This window comes from Salmo salar, unplaced genomic scaffold (assembly GCF_905237065.1).
Source record: "Salmo salar unplaced genomic scaffold, Ssal_v3.1, whole genome shotgun sequence".
Classification (NCBI taxonomy): Eukaryota; Metazoa; Chordata; class Actinopteri; order Salmoniformes; family Salmonidae; genus Salmo; species Salmo salar.
In genome coordinates, this window is record NW_025547464.1 from 87,501 (window position 1) to 94,672 (window position 7,172).

The 7,172-nt window shown below is 41.0% G+C and overlaps 1 long non-coding RNA gene across 1 annotated transcript in view; it reads right to left on the reverse strand.

The window, feature by feature from the left end:
* LOC123731883 (uncharacterized) overlaps positions 1 to 5,093 on the reverse strand; it is a 9,571-nt gene extending 4,478 nt beyond the window's left edge. The window contains exon 1 of the long non-coding RNA XR_006762899.1: positions 4,687 to 5,093. This is a non-coding gene — a long non-coding RNA (uncharacterized lncRNA). The remainder of the gene's footprint in view (positions 1 to 4,686) is intronic.
* Positions 5,094 to 7,172: the final 2,079 nt, after the last annotated feature.

The window sequence follows — 7,172 nt, forward strand, 5'->3', positions numbered from 1 at the left end:
GGAAAATAATCCTGCAGAAACAGGACATTTGAATTATTGTGTGGATTATAATTAATTATAATTAATGAACAGTTTTAAAATGGAAAAGTGGAATTTATCATCTTCAGAAACCTTTTCTAAAGTTTAATTACACTCAATTACACTACAAGTTTAGTTTTTCTGCAACAGGGTGATCAAATTAAGATCCTACATCTGTACAGAGTTTATGTCTTTATCTGAAAAGGGCAGTTTGAATTATTAGCAATAACATTGCAACTGTCAGCTGATGTAAACCTCTGTGATTGGATGTTATAGACCCCCATTCATATCCCCATGTACAATTATGTGTACAGATGTAGGATCTTAATTTGATCATCCCCCACTGCAGAAGAACTTTCCAGCAATGCAGGAAATGTAAAACTTGTAGTGTATTTGAGGTTTAAAAAGGCTTCTGAAGTTTGTAATTTCCACTTAGAAATTTCAGACTTGTGTTTTCCTTACGAAAAATGTAGTAAACCCTACAAAAATGTCCATTAATTATAATTCACATAATAATTCACATTTTCTGTTGCTGCAGGAATATTTTCCTGCTGTAGTAAACTGGCTCAAATTAAGATCCTACATATGTACGTGCAAATGTACTTGGTGAATAAAGGTGATTGTGATTCTACAAAGGTTGAGTCTCCAGATTCCCTTGCTGCTCTGGAGAAATAATGAAATGGTTGTCATGGTGATTTAAACAGGGACCTGGTTACCTCCCAACTCTGATGTCATTTGTTACATTTCACCCTGTTGATAAAGGCAGCTACAAGGATGAACCCAGAAGACAACTCTAAATCAACACTCACTGATATTATCCTGAAATCCTTTCACTCATATTGTGGTGTCTCTTCGTTTAACAGATAGTCTATGATATTAATATTGTAGCAAACAGTGGTGCAGGGCAGTGAACCCAGGTCGCTGGTGAACAAGGAAAACACCCTATGCATCGCACAAATAGGGTTAACCCAGTATTTATTTATTTATTTTACTAGGCAAGTCAGTTAAGAACAAATTCTTATTTTCAATGACGGCTTAGGAACAGTGGGTTAACTGCCTTGTTCTGGGGTAAACAACCGATTTTTACCTTGTCAGCTCAGGGATTTGATCTTGCAGCCTTTCGGTTACTAATCCAACGCTCTAACTAACCACTAGAGCGTTGGAGCGCAGCTACCTGCCGCCCAAGTAGGGTTAACCCAGTATCAGTATCAATAGGGTTAACCCAGTATCAGTATCAATAGTGTTAACCCAGTATCAGTATCAATAGGGTTAACCCAGTATCAGTATTAATAGTGTTAACCCAGTATCAGTATCAATAGGGTTAACCCAGTATCAGTATCAATAGGGTTAACCCAGTATCAGTATTAATAGTGTTAACCCAGTATCAGTATCAATAGGGTTAACCCAGAATCAGTATAAATAGTGTTAACCCAGTATCAGTATTAATAGGGTTAACCCAGTATCAGTATCAATAGGGTTAACCCTGTATCAGTATTAATAGTGTTAACCCAGTATCAGTATCAATAGGGTTAACCCAGAATCAGTATAAATAGTGTTAACCCAGTATCAGTATTAATAGGGTTAACCCAGTATCAGTATCAATAAGGTTAACCCAGTATCAGTATTAATAGGGTTAACCCAGTATCAGTATTAATAGTGTTAACCCAGAATCAGTATCAATAGTGTTAACCCAGTATCAATAGGGTTAACCCAGTATCAGTATCAATAGGGTTAACCCAGTATCAGTATCAATAGTGTTAACCCAGTATCAATAGTGTTAACCCAGTATCAGTATCAATAGTGTTAACCCAGTATCAGTATCAATAGGGTTAACCCAGTATCAGTATCAATAGTGTTAACCCAGTATCAGTATTAATAGTGTTAACCCAGTATCAGTATTAATAGTGTTAACCCAGTATCAGTATTAATAGGGTTAACCCAGTATCAGTATTAATAGGGTTAACCCAGTATCAGTATCAATAGGGTTAACCCAGTATCTGTATAAATAGTGTTAACCCAGTATCAGTATTAATAGGGTTAACCCAGTATCAGTGTTAATAGTGTTAACCCAGTATCAATACTGTTAACCCAGTATCAGTATCAATAGGGTTAACCCAGTATCAGTATCAATAGTGTTAACCCAGTATCAGTAATATTAGTGTTAACCCAGTATCAGTATCAATAGGGTTAACCCAGTATCAGTAGGGTTAACCCAGGATCAATATCAATAGTGTTAACCCAGTATCAGTATTAATAGGGTTAACCCAGTATCAGTGTTAATAGTGTTAACCCAGTATCAGTGTTAATTAGTCCCGTGCTTCAGCTACTCAGACCACTCACACATCCGGTCCATTCTGATGACCTCACAGACACCATACCACTTCTGACACCAATGTAGCAAACAGCTGGGCAGGGAAGCGAACCCAGGTCGCACATGTAAAAGGCCAACAACCTACGCATCGCGCCATTGGTACCAATTGGGTCACTTAGTTGGAATTGTGAAGTGGCTCATATAGAGAGGATCACTACACTATAGTGGAACTATGATACAATTACATTATCATATGAAATGTAGAGGATCACTACACTATAGTGGAACTATGATACAATTACATTATCATATGAAATGTAGAGGATCACTGCACTATAGAGGAACTATGATACAATTACATTATCATATGAAATGTAGAGGTTCACTACACTATAGAGGAACTATGATACAATTACATTATCATATGAAATGTAGAGAATCACTACACTATAGTGGAACTATGATACAATTACATTATCATATGAAATGTAGAGGATCACTACACTATAGTGGAACTATGATACAATTACATTATCATATGAAATGTAGAGGATCACTACGCTATAGAGGAACTATGATACAATTACATTATCATATGAAATGTAGAGGATCACTACACTATAGAGGAACTATGATACAATTACATTATCATATGAAATGTAGAGGAACACTACACTATAGTGGAACTATGATACAATTACATTATCATATGAAATGTAGAGGATCACTACACTATAGTGGAACTATGATACAATTACATTATCATATGAAATGTTAAATGTAGAAGTATAATATCTGAATATTGATATATTGAATTTGACTTGACCACGTCCAGTCAGCTCCATTTTGTATGATTAAACTGACACCAACCTGTCTCAGTAGTAGTAGACTGTTAGGAGTGTTTTACTGTCATTCACTATACTAACATTACACCAACCTGTCTCAGTAGTAGTAGACTGTTAGGAGTGTTTTACTGTCATTCACTATACTAACATTACACCAACCTGTCTCAGTAGTAGTAGACTGTTAGGAGTGTTTTACTGTCATTCACTATACTAACATTACATTTAATTTATCTACACACTTTACAATAATCCCTGGCAGGATTCTCACCTTGAAACTTCATAGCGATTTTTTTCTGTTCTGTTGTGTATATTCTGATGGGTGAGGCCTGAGCTGGAATGTGAAGCTAACTGAAGCTGGCTAGCTTTAGAAAACCAGTATATCAAGCCTGTATCATAGTATACCCCTCAGGCTACGTTCAGGTTTCAGCAAGAGGCAGGTATCAACATGCCGAGTCGTAGGCAACAACCTGGGTTGTATTCATTAGTTTACTCCACAGCCAACAGTTTTAAGATGTTAAATAAAACATAAACCGTTTACTCTAAACGCTGTACAATGTGACCTAAACGGTTTCTGTTGCCAAACGTTTTGCTACGGTGGGCACTAATGAATACACACAACCTGTTTTGAGGAAGTGTAAGTTGTTGTTAGTCTCTCGAACAATATTTTTTTGTCTCTCTTTCACACAACATACCTTCCTGAGTGAAAAGAGTTAACTGTAGATTATAAAGAGAACATGTTTGTTTGTTACTTGTTGTGTTTTAAGCCTGTTTTGAGAAGACAAGTCTATAGACCTATGATACAGTACACTCTTAGAATAAAGGGTTCCAAACGGGTCCTCCGGCCGTCCCCATAGGAGAACGCTTTTGGGTTCCAGGTAGAACCCTTCTGGCTTCCATGTAGAACCCTCTGTGGAAAGGGTTCTTCACGGAACCCAAAAGTGTTCTACCTAGTACCTAAAAGGGTTCTACAAAGGGTTCTCCTATGGGGACGGCCAAAGAACCCTTTTAGATTGTAGATAGTGTAGGAGCGATCACCCTGGGGCACACAGATGGGCACAGAACGAATTCACCCCACGCATCTAATTTATATCCAAAACATTTTAAGGAGAGTAGGACTATTATCACACTGTCCACCAAAAATATAATTAACTATATGAATACACATAACAATATCATCAACTATATTAATACACACAACAATATCATCAACTATATTAATACACACAACAATATCATCAACTATATTAATACACACAACAATACCATCAACTATATTAATACACATAACAATTTCATCAACTATATTAATACACACAACAATAACATCAACTATATTAATACACATAACAATATCATCAACTATATTAATACACATAACAATATCATCAACTATATTAATACACACAACAATATCATCAACTATATTAATACACATAACAATATCATCAACTATATTAATACACACAACAATTTCATCAACTATATTAATACACATAACAATCGTCGTCTTACCTTTTATCTCTCAATAGAAACAGAGTCTGTAATGATCATTCGGTCGTTGAAAGTTGCTTTCGTTTGCTCTGCTCATTTACATATCAGGTTCTACCTGTTCTCTCTCCGAGTCCCTCTCTCTTTACAGCTCTTACAATGTGCCTTGGCAAACATTCTACAACTGTCTGGAAGTCTATTGGAGGGATGGTTGTGTTCAGTTGTGTTGAGACCTGGTGACTGAGACGGCCGTGGCATATTGTGAAACATCAGCAAGTTCAGCAGTCTTCATCACTGAAGCTCCTGCCAATCGTGCCCCAACAATCACCAATCGTTAAGCTCTTCCCGAGCAGGGTCACAGTCTCTCCTGGTTGCAACTCCTCTCTCCCCAGGGGTAGCAGCTCCTCTCTCTCCCCAGGGGTAGCAGCTCCTCTCTCCCCAGGGGTAGCAGCTCCTCTCTCTCCCCAGGGGTAGCAGCTCCTCTCTCTCCCCAGGGGTAGCAGCTCCTCTCTCCCCAGGGGTAGCAGCTCCTCTCTCCCCAGGGGTAGCAGCTCCTCTCTCCCCAAGGGTAGCAGCTCCTCTCTCTCCAGGGGTAGCAGCTCTTCTCTCCCCAGGGGTAGCAGCTCCTCTCTCCCCAGGGGTAGCAGCTCAACTCTCCCCAGGGGTAGCAGCTCTTCTCTCCCAGGGGTAGCAGCTCCTCTCTCCCCAGGGGTAGCAGCTCCTCTCTCCCCAGGGGTAGCAGCTCCTCTCTCCCCAGGGGTAGCAGCTTCTCTCTCCCCAGGGGTAGCAGCTCCTCTCTCCCCAGGGGTAGCAGCTCCTCTCTCCCCAGGGGTAGCAGCTCCTCTCTCCCCAGGGGTAGCAGCTCCTCTCTCCCCAGGGGTAGCAGCTCCTCTCTCCCCAGGGGTAGCAGCTTCTCTCTCCCCTAGGATGTGAAGACATTGGTGGCTTAGCCCATTGCCAGTAGGGGGGTCCGGGACGGAATTTCAACAGCTAAATCCATGAATACATATAAAGTGTATTGTCAAATATCACTCAACAACTTCAAACATAGGCTCTGACCTTTCCAATAAGCAAAACCGATAAAATAATCCCACAGTACCTAAACAAGCTCTCTCTCACTCTCTCACTCTCTCCCTCTCACACTCTCTCACACACACACACACACACACACACACACACGGTGCATTAAGTAGAATCCCTGTAGCAGCTTTAAGTGATAGAGACTACTGTGTTGTCTCCCCTTCTCTGCCTCTCTCCATCAATTTCTCTGTGTTGTCTGTTGCTGTCTCTGTGTCTTGTCTGGTGTCTCTCTCCATCACCAGAATAATTGGTGAGTGTTAGGCCTACTACAATACAACATTCAAAACATGAAAATACAACTACATAACTGGCCTGTTCAACCTCTCTTTCGTATCGTCTGAGATCGCTAAAGACTGGAAAGCTGCCGCGGTCATCCCCCTCTTCAAAGGGGGTGACACTCCAGACCCAAACTGTTAAAGACCTATATCTATCCGACCTTGCCTTTCTAAAGTCTTCGAAAGCCAAGTTAATAAACAGATCACCGACCATCTCGAATCCCACTGTACCTTCTCCGCTATGCAATCTGGTTTCAGAGCTGATCATGGGTGCACCTCAGCAACGCTCAAGGTCCTTAACGATATCATAACCGCCATTGATAAAAGACAATACTGTGCAGCCGTCTTCATTGACCTGGCCAAGGCTTTCGACTCTGTCAATCACCGTATTCTTATCAGCAGACTCAACAGCCTTGGTTTCTCAAATGATTGCCTCGCCTGGTTCACCAACTACTTCTCAGATAGAGTTCAGTGTGTCAAATCGGAGGGCCTGTTGTCCGGACCTCTGGCAGTCTCTATGGGGTGCCACAGGGTTCAATTCTCGGGCCAACTCTTTTCTCTATATACATCAATGATGTCGCTCTTGCTGCTGGTGAGTCTCTGATCCACCTCTACGCAGACGACACCATTCTGTATACATCTGGCCCTTCTTTGGACACTGTGTTAACAAACCTCCAAACGACCTTCAATGCCATACAACTCTGCAACAAAGCATCCTTCACTCATGCTGCCAAACATACCCTTGTAAAACTGACTATCCTACCGATCCTTGACTTCGGTGATGTCATTTACAAAATATCCTCCAACACTCTACTCAGAAAATTGGATGTAGTCTATCACAGTGCCATCCGTTTTGTCACCAAAGCCCGATATACTACCCATCACTGCGACCTGTATGCTCTCGTTGGCTGGCCCTCGCTTCATATTCATCGCCAAACCCACTGGCTCCAGGTCATCTATAAGCCTTTGCTAGGTAAAGCCACGCCTTATCTCAGCTCACTGGTCACAATAGCAGCACCCACCCGTAGCATGCGCTCCAGCAGGTATATTTCACTGGTCACCTCCAAAGCCAATTCCTCCTTTGGCCGCCTTTCCTTCCAGTTCCCTGCTGCCAATGACTGGAACGAACTGCAAAAATCACTGAAGCTGGAGACT